General features: G+C 39.9%; 1 long non-coding RNA gene across 1 annotated transcript in view; it reads left to right on the top strand.

Moving 5' to 3' along the window:
• The window catches only part of LOC124954324, a 40008-nt gene that overhangs the window by 17449 nt on the left and 4466 nt on the right, over positions 1 to 18093 (top strand). The gene's annotated exons all lie outside the window — the stretch shown is intronic.

Below are 18093 nucleotides of genomic sequence, written 5' to 3'. Positions count from 1 at the left end.
AGAGAGAGAGAGAGAGAGAAAGAGAGAAAGTGAAAGAGAGAGAGAGAGAGAGAGAGAGAGGGGCCAAGAGGAAAAGTGGAAGGCCAGGCTTTTGCTTTATATGTATGCATTGTTTGTTTGTGTATGTAAAAAAAAAAAAAAAAAAAGAGAGAGAGAGAGAGAAATCCCGGTAGCTTTGTTATTTCTTGAACTTTTCCTTCTTTCTGTCCTTTACCACTGACCCGTGCTCCCATACTTTTTTCTCCCCCCCCCCCCACCCCATTCCCCGCTAACTCTTCCTCCACCTTCTTTTCTTTCCTCTGCGTTTCTTTTTCTCTCTTCCTTTTTTTCCCCCTTTTTTTCTCTTTCTTGTCTTTTTTCTTTTTTTTTCGTTACCCCTTTTTGTTCCGACATACAATACATACGTACATACGTATGCATATATATATATATATATGTGTGTGTGTGTGTATATATACATATGTACGTGTCGCACAGCTGACAGCATGAACTATAAGAGAGATCCGTGGCAAAAGTCGATCGGTCCATGTCCTCCTTGACACTTGGTCGGACTCTTTCTTTCTCTCTCTCTCTCTCTGTCTGTCTGTCTGTCTATCTGACTATCTGTCTCTTTCTATCTCTCTCATTGTTGGACTCTCATCGTAGTCGTCGTTGTCACCTCCCTCTCTCTCTCTCTCTCTCTCTCTCTCTCTTTCTCTCTTTCTTTCTCATCCGTTAGACTCAGTGAATTCTAGAAAGAAGATAAAAGAAAAGAAAAAGAAAGGAAGAAAGAAAGAGAAAGAAAAAAATAAAAGAAACTACGATTTGTGATAGGTCTTCCGAAAGGAGGTCGACGATACATACATAAATATATACCATTCTTCCTTCGTTAACTCTTTTTCCTTCTCTTTCTTATACACGCGATCCTAAAAAAAAAAAAAAAAAAAAAAAGGAACAAAAAGAGAGAGAAGAAAAATTAAATTGAATTAAATTAAAAAAAGAAAAGAGAAAAATAAAGAAGAAGGTGTTCTGTCAGCTGAAACGGATGAAAAAGTAAAAAAAAAAAAAAAAAAAAAAAAAAAAAGAAAAAAGAAAGAAAAGAAAAAAAATCATTGGAAATAATTCAATGATCGAATCGTCCCAAATATTTGCGATGATATACGCGTTCGTACGATCGTGATTGAGTATTAATTTCTTTCAATTAATTTTCTTTCGATCAATTTGTTCGTTCGATTATTGTCATGGGTAAAAGAAAAAAAAAAACAAAAAAAGAGAAAAAGAAATGAAAAAAAATAATAATAATAATATTGAATTTTGTCAAACGTATCGTTCGTAATAATGTTCATCTTACGATATTATTTCGATCGTGTTTTCTATTATATTTGTTTTTTTATCTTTCTCTCCTTCTTCGTAATAAAACCAAGAAAAATCAAAATGAAGAAGAAGAAGAAGAAGAAGAAGAAGAATAAGAATAAAATGAAGAATAATATAGGTGAAATAATTTTAACTTGGGATAATATTGTGAGGATACGTTTATTTCAAGTCGATTAATTAACACGATTATTTGATAGGGCAAACGTTAAGAGGATAAATCCTTCTGTTAGGAACCCGATAAAATCGTGTTGGATGCTTGTCGGTCATGCTTTTGACGGGAGTAAGGAAGAAAGGCTGAAACGAGGTTGCAATTTAAACGTGCAAACGCGTGGCTTTGCGGTAAACTGACAACGAACGTGACGTTCTTCAAAAATTCAGAAGAATCTCTCTCTCTCTCTCTCTCTCTCTCTCTCTCTATCTCTTTCTTCTTCTGCATACGTACGTACACATACAAACACACATACAAACGGTGACATTAAATTCTAGACGTTTTCCAACAAACCGTCCGCGCCGAAAAGATATTTTCGTGTATGTACGTACGTATGTATGTATGTGTGTTTGTGTATGTGTGTCGTAATTCACAGTAGAAAAAGTTTCTCGACCAATATTACATGATTTCCTTTCGTGTACGAATGATTTCGATAAAATCAAACGACGAACAATTATTTAATATCAAATAAGTTTCTTTATTACACGTTGTAAAAACGCAATCGTCATCCCTCCTCCCTCTCTCTATCCTTCCATCCTTCCATCCCCCCTCCCCATTGATATAAAAATCATTGGAAAATATAAATTTCCACGTCCGATCGCAAATATATCCTCCTGATGGAAATGCGATCGAATTAAAAAAGAGATTCGGTGGGACGGGAGAAGAGGGGGCACGATTGTGGGACAAAAATAAAATTCGAACTTCTTCTCTTCTTCGTCTTCTTCAACCCCCTCCCCTCACTCCTATATATATATATATATATATATATATATATATGTACGTCACGAGTGATTTGATAAAAAGTTCAAATAAATGGCGTTCGTTTAATCCGACGTAAGAAGGATCTCTGTATCATTTGAGTTTCGTTGTTAACATAATTGCAAATATCTAAGCGGGCATATCGCTTTACGGATATCAGTTTGGCAATAGAACACGAAAATGTCGTTTATAACGACATTTAAAACGTTTCGAGTAGGATTAAACGTTATTCTATCCTTAATCGTCGAAACCGAGATAAAACGAGTTGAGACGTTGGAAAAAGAAAATAATTTCAAATGTAATAAGAAAAAGAAGAAGAAAAAGAAGAAAAAAATAAAAAGAGCGAGAGAGAGAGAGAGAGAGAGAGAAAAGAGAAAAAATGAGAGAATAAGTATTCAATTTTTTATTATTATTGTTTATCATTCGTTATAAGAATAAGTGCGGCGAGAAAGAAGGAAGAAAGAAAAAGAGACAAAAAAAAGAGAAAGAAAGAAACAAGAAAATAAGAAAAAAGAAGAAGAAGAAGAAGAAAAAAGAGCCCAAGAGAAGGTCTTCGTTCAGACAGGGTAGAGAATTGCATTGCTCGTTGGTCAGACTCGACGACCTTCGACCCTTCGAGTTCGTTCGAATAGGGGAAAACTCTGACGGTGGTTGCGCTAGTTGGGAGTGTAAAAGGGGTGCTTCGAGGAGAGTACGGTTGCAGGGAAGGAGGGAGGGAGGGAGTTGGGGCAGGGGGTAGTCGAGGGGGGAGGTTTGGTTGGATGAGGTGCGGCGGTCGGCAAGGACCACGAGATCAATATGTATGTTGGGGGATGTGGACCACGTGGGACGGGGGTGGCCAGCGAGTCTCGGCTGCTGATTGGCCAACGGCCACCCTAACGCCACGCCCACTCCCACACACGCTGTCTTTACACACACACCCCACCAACTCACCCCCGTGAGCTTCCATCAATCCTCCATCCTCTATCCTCCTCTGCCTCCTCCTCCTCCTTCTCATCCACCTCCTCCTTCTTCTCCTCCTCATCCTATTCCACCTGCCGGCCTCCCACCAACTTCGAAAGCGTCAGAGAAGAGCCACCGCAAAAGGGGGGAGGGGGTAACAGGGGGGGTGGAGTGTACGATGCCAAGAGACTACCCCCCTAACACTGTTACCGAATTCGCCGGAATCATCGAAAATTGAAAACCGGCTTAACTCCATACACGGGGAATACATAAACCCCCATCGATCTATGGAATGGACCTAAGTGTTATACGGCAAACGTATTGAATTTTAAAATACCTTTAGACATGTGAGAATTGATAATTTAACGTCGTCTTACATTATCTACGTATTTAACAAATAATAATATTTTAACGCACTTGTCAAGAATTCATGTCGTATGAATTTAAATCGTTGTTCTTATTAATTGTTATTTTTCTCTCTCTCTCTCTCTCTCTCTCTCTCTTCTTTTTTTTTTCGTTAAATACAATACATTCATTTGACATTCTTTGAGTCTTTTAAATTCGATTTGTAGATTAATCTCGATAATAACTTTTATCATCGACCAAACTCAAGTTCGATTTCCGTAGAACTTCCCTTTTATACACAGACACACAGACGCACATACAAACATATAGACATAGACACAGACACAGAAACACATGACTGACGCAATTTCCGATAGGTTCGAAAATGTACATTAGAAAGAAAAAAAAAAAAAAAAAAAGAAAAAAAAGAAAAGAAAAAAGTAAAAAAGAAAATAAAAAAAAAAGAAAATAAAGAAAGAAAAATCATCTCTATTCCATTTCGTTTATATCGTTGATGTAAATAAATAATATTCTACTCGAAAGACAAGAGATTTAATTAAGCGTTCTATAACAGATCTCGATATACGGAAGTGGAACGATCGACGACTACTAACAACGTTAGCCAACCCTTCGTTATGATCGTCGATAAACGGGAATCACCCCGGAGACTAATCCGTCGTCCCGTTCCCTTCGTGTCCCGGATATTACTGTTCGTTCAATAAGAAAAAGAAAAAAGAATCAAAAAAAAAAAGGAAAAAAAAACCGTAAAGTAAAGTAAAGAAAAGAAGAGAGAAAAACAAATCCTATATCGATTTTGATTACGGGAATATATCTTTTAAGTGTCATATGTTGTTGGAAAAAATTCGAATCAGAAAAAAAGGAGAAAAGGAAAGAAAAAAGGAATGACTAATTAATTTTAATTTAACGATCTCTCTCTCTCTCTCTCTCTCTCTCTCTCTCTCTCTCTTTTTAAATTCATTAAGTTGATATGAAAGTTCGACGATAATTTCGAATAAAAGTAATACGATCGTTTAATCGAATCTTTTTATATATCGTCAAATACATTCGATAAAATATTTATCGAAAGATAGAGTATAGAGAGCCTTAAAGTTTAAGTAACAACCAAAGTGGTAGAGTTTCGATGGGGTTAATGTAACCGCATAGACGTAATAGCTGCTTGGATACGTAATACGCGACACAGTTTTCATTTGATAGTCATCGATGAGTTCGATGTTTAATCGTGATATCGAGACGAAATCCATTCGTCCTCGATAATCCTTCGACGTTAACCGTCGTTCACCTAGAATCCGATAAGTTCGCTAATTAGTCGCCGTGGCGGCGCTTAAACGCGAAGAAAATTAATTATGCTACCGCATGCATCGGCATAGAGTAAACCGTTCCGTTCGTTAGTCGACGACGAGCGGACGTCTTTACGTTCAAAACCTTCCCTCTGTGCCTGTCCTTCGGTAAACGCTTATGATGATACGTCAACGTGATTAATTTCCTTTCGTAACTATCACGTAATATTCGATCTATATCTTATAATACTTATATCAATTATTATTCATCATCGAAATTCAATTAATAATGGATTAACGTGAAATAAAACGTAAACTTTTTACAATGAAGTTTATTGTCGTTTATCGTTCTCCGTTATTAGCGATAACGATTTAAATATTAAGAATCGTAATTAGGAAAAAAAAAAAAAAAAAAAAACAGGAAAAAACAAAAAGAAAAAAAGAAACATTTCAAAATCAAATCGAAACTCAATCGAAGTACAAGGAATTTTATCTTCGTTTATAAATTCTTCAATACGTTCCCTCGAGAAAATTTCAATTCTATTATTATAAAGAACGTTCATTGTAAACACTTTTGATGAGATATATGCATATCGCGTGTAAAAGAAATGTACGCGCGAGATTTTTCATTCACAAATTCATTCGACAATTCTTTGAAAGCTCGAAAATATTATTTTGAGAATGTACGCGAATCAAGCCTACAAACAAACTAACAAACAAACGAACAAATAGAATAAATAAATGAATGAATGAATAAATAAATAAATAAATAAAACAGCAAAAGGAATGAAATTGAAAACGTAAAAAGAAAAAAAGGGAAGAGAAAAAATAAATGGAAAAAAAAGAAAAAAGAAAGATAAAAAGAAAAACTTGACTCGTTTTATTCGCAAACCAAGCGGTATAACGATAGTAATAATAATAATGATAATAATAAAAAAAATGCGGAAATCAGAATATTATCATGAGATGAGTAATAAACGTAAGATATGGGGTGGGAGAGGGAGGCAGAGATTGGAAGTTGGGGAACACACACACACACACACACATACACATACAGTAATAGGGGAGAGAGAAAGAGAGAGAGAGAGAGAGAGAGAGAAAAGTGCAAAAAGAAAAGAGAAAGTTATCGGTTTGTACTTGGAAAAGAAATTTCTACGTTGTTAGGTAAGACGAGAGAAGGAAGCGATTATGTTCGCTGAGACGTTAGAAAGTAACGGGGGAGAGTTTAAGGAAGAAAAACTTAAAGTATCGCTATTAGTCGGCTCGTCGCGGTCGGGACGAAAAGAAAAGAGAATAAAAATAAGGAGTTTGAGTTGGAGGTGGAAGAATAAGGAAAAAGGAAGATGAAAAGAGGAGGAGGAAGAGGAAGAGAAAGAGAAAGAAAAAAGAGAAGAGAGAAAAAGAGGAGGAGGAGGAGGAGGAGGAGGAGGAGGAAGAAGAAGAAGAAGAAGAAGGAAAAGAAAAAGAAGGAGGTTGTGACCCAGCTCTTCTTTCCTCCCCTCCCTACCGCCCACCGTCACACCCCCCGCCCACTACCGCTACCACCACCGAGCTGGTTCAATGTGCTTCAACGACGTTTTCATTCATAATTAGAGAAAAAACAGAAGAGTTGCGGCAGCTCGGTCGGTGCAGCGCCGAGAATGAGAGAGAGAGAGAGAGAGAGAGAGAGAAGAAGGAAGAACGAAAGAAAGAAAGAGAGAGAGAGAGAGAGAAGGCGTAGTACGCTCGCGTAGTGGAAAGAAAGAGTCAATGAAGAAAGTGCCGTCTCGTGGTGGGGGTGACTGCTCAATGAATAAGAGAGTAAGGTTGCTGGCTGGTGCTGCTACTGAGGGGAGGGGGTGAGGAGGTAGTGAGAGATAGAGTGAGAGAGAGAGAGAGAGAGAGAGAAAGAGAGAGAGTGAGAGGTAAAGGGGGTGAGAACAGCCGCGTACTCCGTGAGAACGTGGAACGGGAAAGCCGGTCGCGGGGAATCTTAAAGACTTTCGCCATTCTGTTAATTTTCTTCTTAAAGTGGGTTAAATTATTTTATGACTTCCGCCGTTCCTCTCTTCTCGTTTCTTTCGCCCTATATAATCTAACGTTCCAATTGTCTTCGTTCAACGAACGACACAGGATATCCTTTTTTCTTTTTTTCTTTCTTTTTATTTATATTTATATATATACATATATATATATATATATATATATATATATATATATATAGAAAGAGAGAGAGAGAGAGAGAGAGATTATATTATTTTATATAATTATCATATATATATTTATATATCATTTATATATTATTATAAGTTATATATTTTATTTTTATTTGTAGTATATATATATATATATATATATATATATACAAATTTTTTTTCTTTTTCTTTTATATATCTACTTTAATATATTTGAGGTAAAATTTTCGAAGGATCAGAGATTTAAAGAAAAATCTGTAATGTAAACAAGAGATTCGTAAAAGGAAGGAATAAGAGGAAAAGAGAGATAGAGAGCTAGAGAGCTAGAGAGAGAGAGATAGAGAGAGAGAGAGAGAGAGAGAGACAAAGTGTCACGAAATTTATGGCTGCATCCTCGTGTATGTTTCCATTTTATTGAGTCCATAAAACTGAAGGAACACGGATAGAATTGGTCCGATTTTAAAGCAACGAAAAGTCCCCGTGGAATTTCTACGAGATAAACGAACTTGGTCGTCCTGAAGTTTATATAAAGTTTCTTTCTCCACTTACATAGTTGTAGAATTAGGCAAAGAGAAAGAGAGAGAGAGAGAGAGAGAGAGAGAGAGAGAGAGAAAGAAAAAAAGAAAAAGAAAAAAAACAAGAGAAATCAAACGACGAGAAAGAAAAAGAATCGAGGATACTCGAGTAAAAATATTTGTTTCATACAAACGATTATTATAACACGATCTTGAGACGTCGTGTTCTAATAACGATATGTTAAATCATTTTCTCCTAAAAAAGGAAAAAAACAAAAGGAAAAAAGAAAAGAAAAAAAAAAAAAAGAAAACAGAATAAAGAAAAAAGAAGAACAATGAAATAAAAACAACAAAAGGAAGAAAACAAAAAATGCGTACCAGCGCACATTCGTACTTGTATTATATTAACGCACATTAATACATTCATTTGAATAATGAATATTTATAAGGAATAATAAAGACACCCTATTTTCGATTGGTTTTCGATATGTTATGTAAATGTAGAAACGAGAACAGCGGGACGGGAAAGTTTTCTAAAGAGAAAAATAAATGCGAGAAAGAAAAAAAAAAAAAGAAATAAAAGAAAAAAGAAAAGAGGAGAAAGGAAAAAAGGAAAAAGGGGGAAGGAAAGAAAGAAACAGAAAGAAAAAAAAAAAACGTTCGAGCGTAAAAAGCATGAAGATTTCATCACGGACGAGTCGATCGGTAACGGTGGCGGTGACGGTACTGGAGGTGCTGGAGGTGGTGGTGGTGGTGGTGGTGGTGGTGGTTATCGAAAATAAGTCGAACCGATGGCAGAGACTCTCACAGTAGTAGCAGCAGCCATAGGAAAAGCGAGAGATCTCATATAGAAAGAGAGAGAAAGATAGAGATAGGTAGATAGATAGATAGAGAAAGAAAGAGAGTGAGAGAGAGAGAGAGAGAGAGAGAGAATATCTGTCCTCTTCCATCCCCTGTTGTCGTCGTCGTCGTCGTCGTCGTCGTCGTCATCGTCGTCGTCGTGGACAGAGGAGTACGGAAATAAAAGTGGCGAGCGCGAATGCACGTGCACGTGCGCGCACTCCATTCTCTCTCTGTCTCCCTTTATCTAGAGTACACGCGCGCGCGTATGTGTAGGGATGTGCCACGATCGGTCGAGGCCCTTGCGCCGGCCAATGGCGTTTCACCCCCGCGCTGAGGGTGAGTTGCCATGGTAACCCCTTGGCATGCACGTACGTACGAGCAAGAGAAAGAGAGAGAGAGAGAGAGAGAGAGAGAGAGAGAGAGAGAGAGAGAGAGAAAGGGAAGAGAAGAGAAGAGACGCGCATATATATACACACGCACGCACACGCGCGCGCGCACGTGAAGTCGAGTTAGAAGAGAACAGAAGAGAGAGAGAGAGAGAGAGAGAGGATAAGTAGGAGGAGGCTCTTCCACCCCTTGGACAAGCCCAATCGATCGAGGTGTGCTTCGGCCGGACGAAACTCACCCCCGGTCCACCCTCCTTCGGCTCGTTCCATCGGCGTCGTCGTCGTCCCGCCGTCGTCGTCGTCGTCGACGTCGTCCACCCCATACCACGCAAATCACCCCACTACCACCACTTCTTTCTCTCTCTCTCTCTCTCTCTCTTTTTCTCTCACTCTGCTACCCCATCCACGTTCTCCATCCCAAAGCAGCGATGCCTGTTATTTGAATGGGGGGCTGCCGACGGCGGTCGGGGGTTGAATGTGACAGAGTGCCACCCCCGAGGGCTTCTCCCGTCGAAAGTGCGGCGAGCTCTTTCCCTCTCTCTCTCTCTCTCTCTCTCTTTCTCCCTCTCTCTCTCTTTCACTCACCCACACCTGCTGCCACCTCCTACCCGTAGCGTAGCCTGACTCGCAGGGCTTGAGGAGAGACCCGCTGGGGGTGGCGTGGACAGAAATCAATATAAGACGGGCCTCTACGTACTATACCTCTTTCCCTCTCTCTCTCGTTTTCGCCATTCTCCTCTTCCTCCGTCTCTTTCTCCTCCTCCTCCTCTTTCTCTTCGTCCTCTTCCACCATCTCCTCTCTTCTTCTTCTCCCTCTTTCCATCCCTCATCCTCTCTCCATGGCACTACGTTCCCTCGAGGGTGGACTACACACAGACACACACAGACACACGCTCGCGCGCACATATATATATATATATACACGCACGCACACACGTACACATGTACGCACGTATACACGCGCTCCCACGCCCGCATACACACGGGTTACGGACACACGAGCTTTTGCTACCTTCTGCACGTATATATAAGAGCACGCCAGCGCACCGGCAAACCAAGCATTTCTGTACAGGGTGTGTTTCACCACCTAACGGGTGATACTATGATCTATAACAAATATCCATGATCGAAGCTTAACATCGATATATAAACGAGTTCTAATTATATCGTATTATTTTCATTTGTTACAGTGTCCCTCGATCTAATACGGATGGGTAGATGGTGGGGGGGTGTGTGTGTTAGAGAGTGGGGAGAATGCGAGTGGAGGGAAATATTTTTAATCATTTTCCCTCGTTCGATATCAAGCACAATCGTGAGAATTATCATCGACAGATATAATCGAAATTAATCGCAATCAAATTATTCTCTTTTCATTCGATCGATTTCATCTTTCTTTGTAATCCGTAAAAAAAAAAAAAAAGAAAAAGAGGAAGAGGAAACAACAAAAAAGAAAAAAAAAGAAACAACAAAAGCAATCCCCTAAATTTCATTGACGATTTCGACAACAATAACGAAATGTTTATAATAATCGTGATCGGGAGGAAAGGTTATTTTGCGGACACCCGTTGCCTCGTGTTATATAGGATCGATAGAGGGACAGCAAACGTGTGGGGAGAGTGGAGTTCGTATCCTGCGGATAAGGGAACGGCATCCATAAATTACGACGCAACTCTGCAGGGTAAAAGTCCTGTACAAGAGACCTCCTATGTACGGCTGAGGTCCCTTCTACCCTCTCTCTCCTTCTCTCTTTCTCTCTCTTTCTCTCTCTCTCTCTCTCTCTCTCTCTTTCCTGTCTTCGTCCCGTGCACAGTCGAGTCCTCCTCCGCACCGCCACCACCACCATCGCCACTACCACCATCAACACTGCCACCACTACTAGCACCAGCTCCAGCACCACCTCCTCCTCCTCCTCCTCCTTCTCTTTCGTCTCCACCTCCATAGCGAGCATCCCGAACGAACCACCCGAAGGGTTTCTAAGGGTGGTGGTGGGCGTGCTACGGAACTATAAATTTTATCGTTAAGTTGTTTAGACCCATGGTCCGCAAACGTTCGTTCACTCTACCCTCTCAACCCCTCGTAGTCCTTCTTTCGATCTCACAGACTCGCTTTCCGCCAATTTCTCTTTGTTTCGTCCTCTTACTCTATACCTTCCTCCTAACTCCTCCCTCTCTCTCACCGATTCCATCCCCCTTCTGTCTTATCGGCACACCGGATACGCGTAGGAAGAGAGAGATAGAGAGAGATAGAGAAAGAGAGAGAGAGAGAGAGAGAGAGAGAGAGAGAGAGAGTGTGTGTGCAAGTGGAACGAAATCGTATCTTCCCCGTTAACGCCGTTCCACCGACAGGAAGTTCCTCAGTGGTTGTCGATGATCGAATTTCTTTTCGTAGCCAGACGGAAGTTCGATCGAAAGGGAAAGAGAGAGAAAGAGGGTGAAATTGTCCGCTTCTTTCGAAAGAATTCAAACCTACCCCCGCTTTTCCCTCAATCCTCGTGTTTTCATTCGTACAAACTTGTAATCAGAATCTATCGCGTAACATACATACTTATCGCTCGTATCTCGTTCTTTTTTTTCTTTCTCTTTTTCTTTTTTTATCCTTCTTTTTTTTGTTCTTAACTTTATTTCTACGTTATTTTCGTTTTCATTTTTTCGTTACTTTTTATTTTCTTTTTTCTCTTTTCTTTCTCTTTTCCTCTCTCGTTTACAAGTAATATCAGGGGACCTCGAACACCATGTCAGATAACGAGTCATCTCTCTTGTTTTACACATACGTGTGTGTGTGTGAGAGAGAGAGAGAGAGAGAAAGAGAGAGAAAGATCTTCCATCTGCTTCAGGGAATTCGCTTGATAAAAATGTTAAAATAAATAAAAAGGAGAAAGAGGAGAGTTACGCGTAGAGAAAGAGGAAAGAGAGAGAGAGAGAGAGAGAGAGAAAGAGCGCGAACATGAACGCGAACGCGAGAGAGAGAGAGAGAAATGACTCGTGGTATAGAAAAGAAGGGATTCGATTCCTCGAAAAACTGTACGTTTTTCTCGCCGATAGAATGGCCGGGACGTCACCTGAATACATTATGTGTTTTCCACCCCTGGGGCTAGGATATTGAAATTTTTAATATCGAGGGGTGGCGAGTAAGCGGGAGAGCGGCGTGTGTTGGGGGTAGATAGGTAGGTAGTAGGGTGGTAGGTGGTAGGTGGTAGGTGGTGGTGGTGATGCTGATGGTGGTGGTGGTGGTGGTGGTGGTGGTGGTGGAGGAGGTGGTGGTGGTGGCGGTGGTGGTGGTGGTTCTCGTCGTGCGGACGAGGACGGATGGATGGAGAGCAACGGAACGTCTATGGCTTCGCGAAGCATCCCTCGTGTAAAGACACCCTCCCACAGCGATCCCTTATTTTGCCGTCGATATACTCTCTCTCTCTCTCTCTCTCTCTCTCTCTTTTTCTTTTACACACACACATACATACATATATATATATGTGCGTACGTTTATGTTGGTATGTATATATATATATACACACGCATACATCTTGCTGTGTATTGTACACGAGCATACAGTAGAAAATCTATCGGCGTGCACGACTTCGCGTAATGCGCGCTCTTTTTTACATAATATCGACGATGATGTATACATCGTCTCAACTTCGAAGCTAACCGAGCGATAACGTATTGTTGGAGATCGAACGAGACGACAAGAAAGAGACTTTTTTTTTTTCCCTCGATAAGATTCGAAAATACTTACTTCGACCATCTAGTATTGTACGACGAAAGAAATTTCTAGGATAGGGACTTTTGATGTTACGCTTTTAATGAAGTCGTCAAAAATTCGATACTTTAAGGGAAAAAGAAAAGAAAAGAAAGAAAGAGAGAGAAAGAGAGACAGAGAGAGAAAAAGAGAGTGACTTTAACGTGATTGGTGAGTTGAGAGAGCAACGGTATAACTCGAATCTCTTTGAAAATGGCGTGCAAGTGATGGCCATTCGTATATATATATATATATATATATATATATATATATATATATATATATATATATATATATATATACACAATAGTTTCGATCCGGTACAAGATCGTTGAAAAGTTCTACCACGACCCATATTTCATTGGTGAAAAAAAGAGAGAGCGAGACAGAGAGAGAAACAGAGAGAGAGAGAGAGAGAGAGAGAAAAAGAGAGAGAGAAAGAGAGAGAGAAAGTACCTACGATATGTTGATATATATACATATATATCTACCAACCACTCTTCGAAGGATACGAACCACTCTCCGAATGTGTCCCGATAATTTGGACTTCTTTGACCAGTAGGATGAGCCAGGCACGAGTAGCCAGTCCCGTTTTTTCGTTTGCCTATAAAAGGATGGGCGCGTGCTGGTGTCCCCTTTTGCGCCAAATTTCAGGGCATGACCGGTGTGCCCTAGTTGGGTCATCCGTTGACCTTGGGCGTGCGGCCCGGCCCTAACCTCTTCGGTGGTCAAAACAGGCGGAAACATGGCCTGACCCTCGTATATCATATAAACTGTCCACGAAACTTTTCGCTATATCTATTTCTTCGTTTTTGCATTGAGTAACAAACTGGTCACGCTTATGCTTCATTAAAATTAAATTTTATGCTTTCCTTTTATTATTTCCTTGTTTTCTCTTTTACATTTTCTTTTTCCTTTCTTTTCTTTTCTTTTTTTTTTTTTCACATCCAATTTTGTTCAATCAACGATCTCACATGAGAAAGCGAATTAATTCTATTGATTTTGAATGATAAATATCACAAATAATTGATCGCAATTACATATCTGCGATCTTATTATCGGATAATAATTTACGTTCAATTTCATTTACCTCGATGATCGTTCTTTTCATGTTAATTTTAAAATAATTAAAGTACGCGATATTAGAACGAAGATAAAGAGAAAAAGAGAAAAAGAAAAACTCTTGAACGGTCCGTACAATTGACCCATTACTACTTATTGCTACTCATTTATAAATATCCACAGTGAAAAGTGGATGTCCGTTCGGAAGATAAAGATAATATCTAACATAATTCTTTCTACGTTTACAAATTATCAACTTTATCGGAGAATCCTTTGTTAATATAATTACGCTTATCTCCTACGTATAATGAAAAAAAAAAAAGAGAGAGGGAGAGAGAGAAGAAAAAAAAAACAAAAACAAAAGTAATGATTTCGAGCTGATTATAAAAAGTTCAATCAATTAGACGGCAATATCAATTTGTTAACGTTGCTAATCAATCATTAATCAATTATCATAAATCATGAGATTTGCATTAAATCGATTAAAAATCATATCATAGAACGATAGAAAGTGATCGTCGTAAGTCTTATTCCTTAAATGTTACCTATCCAAACGTATGTTATTCCACGAGAGGAAGTAGATTATTTCATTCGTAAGCCACGACCCCGGTATGCCCGTCCTCTTGGTAAAAGGAAAGAGGAGTGAGAGAGGAGGATACGAAACGTTGGTCGGGCTGGCTCGTGGTGGTGTGTGCTCGTTACAGCGCCTCCACTCTGCGAGATTCAATATTCTAACCAAAATCCCCGGGGCTACGTGGCGGCGAGAGGGAGGGAGGGGGAGAGGGTTGGGGGTTAGGAGGGTTGGGGGATGGTATGGCGGTGGAAAGAGGAAGGGGGGATTGAGTCGAGGGTGTAGGTCGGGTAGAGAGGGAGCTTGGGCAGAACTTTCCAGGCGTGCAGCCACTGCAAGACGTGCCACGAACGATGCTCCACGTCCGGGAACGAGCACATCTATGATGGTCCAAATTTTCTCCGTCGTCGTCGTCGTCGTCGTCGTCGTCGTCGTCGTCGTCGTCGTCGTCGTCGTCGTTGTCGTCGTCGTCTATCTCTATCTCTCTCATTCTCGTATGCCGTCGACATTCTCGACGACGAAGACGACGACGACGACGACTACAGTAAACTCACAGTCCATATACGATTTCTCTCTCTTTCTCTCTCTCTCTCTCTCTCTCTCTCTCTCTCTCTCTAACACTATCTATCTCTATCTATAACTATCTATCTGTCTATCTATATATCTATCTATCTATCCATCTATCTCTCTCTCTCTCTCTATCTCTTACACTTGCTAAGCCACACGAGTTTCTTGACGGACCTGACGTTACCTCCTTGCGTACAGTTACCGCCAAGAATCTGGCTCTCGCACTTTTGGAATCCCTAAAATTTTACCTTGTAAATCTTCCTTGGAAAGGCTCGCGAAAGTTTTACGACGTAAAGGGGTGGAAGGGGGAAAACTCTTGGAAATCTTTAGCGTGCCGATGAGAACTACTCGTGTAAGTTATAGTAAAGTGTGACGGCGTTGCTGTTAGTGGTGGTAGTAGAAATAATAATGTTAGATAGTAGTAGTAGTAGTTATGGTAGTAGTAGTTGGATCAAGTAATCGACGGATCGAATCTACTCGCCGAGAATGAGAAAATCTTTCTTTTTTTTCCTTCTCTTTCTTTCTCTCTCTTTCTCTCTCTCTCTCTCTCTCTCTCTCTCTCTCTCTCTTTCCCTCTCTCTCTTTCTCTCTCTTCGAGAACGGCAAGCGTTTTATGAGAGTTTCCAAAAGAAAAAGACGACGTCTCTCGCGAGACACGTTGACTTTAAGAAATCTAAAGCCGATATAAATCTTCGATATCGAGATACTACGCGCGATATATATATATATATATATATATATATATATATAAATATATATACACCTAGCAATGTGATTCTTGTGTGAGTCGTAGAAAAATGCTTTAATACATATTGAAAAGTTATAGGCAACGCGTATAAATGTCCGAATTCGCGACGAAGACAAGACGTACAGGTGTGCAATAGGGAAACAGAGAAAGAGAAAGAGAGAAAGAGAAAGAGAGAGAGACAGAGAGAGAGAGAGAGAGAGAGAGAGAAGGGGATGTAAACGAAGAAGAAGTAGAAGAAAGAAGGAAAGAAATCTAAAAGGGAGAAAGGAGAGACATTTTCAGATTTTTCTCAGTGTCACCGAGGAAATCGAGCTTACGCGAAAGGACGATAAATGTCTCCTTTTCTCTCGATTCGAGTTACACCCTACATACACACACACACACACACACACACACTCTCTCTCTCTCTCTTTCTATCTATCTCTTTCTCGTTCTATATTCTAAATCCGGAAAAATATACGCGTATGAGCGATCTCGAAATCACAGCCGGGGGCCGACCAATCGAAATCGTTGGCTTTATCGTTGAAAATAAGGGTGGCTAGGTGGTTTCTTGTAGGGCCCACGAATGGAAAAGGAAACTAGTGGGAGGAGTGATGTTAATCTCTCTTTCTCTCTCTCTCTCTCTCTCTCTCTATCTCTTTATATCTCTTTATCTCTCTCGGTCTTTAATACCTACTGTACACTCAAGTAGAAAGAGATGAACATATAGGACGTCCTCTCCTGTACAGAAGGAAAGGCCTCGGGCTATGGCTTCTCGTCTTATCCTCTAACACACTCCCTTCTCAACCTCTCCTCGTCATCCTTCTCCTTTTCCTCCTCCTCCTCCTCCTCCTCCTCCTTCTCTTCTTCTTCTTGCTCCTCCTCTCTTTCTCTTCCCGTTACCATCTCTTCCTGGCACTCCCTTTCCGCGTGTCTCTTTACGCGCGTGCATGCCACGACGATACGAGAATGGCGAACTGCAAAGCTGCTTCTACTACTATCGCACAGGAGAGCCATGTTTCTTCGTTACACACGACGGAACTTCAACGAGCTCCATCGTCTTCTTCTCCTGAAGAAACAACGATGGCGTACATATTCGATCTTCTTATTTCTTCGAAAACTATACCGAGGAGGGCATTGTTAAGTGGGTGGTTTGGTGGATGGATGGTTGGGTCGCGTCTCCTTCGGAACGTTTTATAATATAGGTTTTTAAAAAGAAATAAAAAAAAAAAAGAAAAAAAAAAAGGAAAAAAAAAAAAAGAAAAACGAATGATTATCGAATCTTTTTTAATCTATATTTCGCAAGGATAAAGATGATATAAAAAATGGGAAAAAAGAAAAAGACGAAAGTAAGAAAGTAAAAAAGTACGAAAGAAGAAGAAATGAAAGGACGACGTACATAGAGATTTCGATATTATTCTCTTCGAATTTGTCAAATAAAATAATAAATCGAAATGAAAATGATTTTATTTCGATCGACATGTAAACGTCAACGTTACACTTTTCGTTATCCATAGATGAGAAACTACAGACAGAGAGAAAGAGAGGGTAGTAGAAGAGGGTAGAACACCGTTGTCCCGGATTTAGAGTTTAACGCGGCTCTAATGAGGTATGCCACGCATATATATATATATATATATATATATATATATATATATATATATGTATACCCGTTCAGGTAGCAAACGAATTTTTTAATGGGACGCCGTGTGCTCTGCTTTTTCTATCCCCCTTCACGAATTTTCTCTATCCATTTCTCTCTCCTTCTCTTATGCTTTTCGTACGCAACCCTTTTTACATTGGTAGTTACCTGAGAATCCTAGGTAGGCAGATACCTACTCGAGATCCCTTGGGGGTTAGACACTATCGAAAAGTGTCCGTGTAGAGAGAAAAAGAGAGAGAGAGAGAGAGAGACAGAGAGAGAGAGAGAAAGCAAAATTGAAATTCAAATGAGACCGCGAGGATATTCTAATTCCTGGTAGCAACCCCTTTTTTGCATATCGGGACCCACGCAGCTGCCGGCAGGGTCCCAAATTATATACATCTTTTCTTTTCTTTCTTCCTCTCTCTCTCTCTCTCTCTTTCTATCCTTTTGATTTTGTTTTCTCTCTCTCTCTCTCTCTCTCTCTCTCTCTGTTTTTCTCTCTTTCTATCTCAGTGTTTTCCTTTCTTCGATAGCATGAACGTTGTCGAACGATCGTTGGTACAGTTTGACACGTTCCTCGTGCGTGATCTGCAACAATCGAAAATCGACAGTATTCAAATCCAGTGACGTATCTGTCTACCTAAGCTCAGTGCCTACCGACTTGATATCGTCTTCGTTCGGATTTTATCGAAACGTTCACGTTGGAGAAATACGAGGGAAAAGTTACGAACGAGTTTGCCTTTCGGATATCTTGAAATTTAAATACGGCTTATTGGTTGGAACCTTAACGAAAGATATAGTACACATGCGTATATATATATATATATATATATATATATATATATATATATATATGTACATACATACATAAATCGGTGATTGATATTGACCCGAGTTATATACTTTATGTATGTATGTACGTACGTACCTAATTTAAAATCCGAACGACGAAAATAAAAATAC

Source organism: Vespa velutina, chromosome 15, assembly GCF_912470025.1.
Source record: "Vespa velutina chromosome 15, iVesVel2.1, whole genome shotgun sequence".
Classification (NCBI taxonomy): domain Eukaryota; kingdom Metazoa; phylum Arthropoda; class Insecta; order Hymenoptera; family Vespidae; genus Vespa; species Vespa velutina.
Note: the sequence above shows the minus strand (reverse complement) of the source record. Positions and strands in the feature narration are given on the sequence as shown.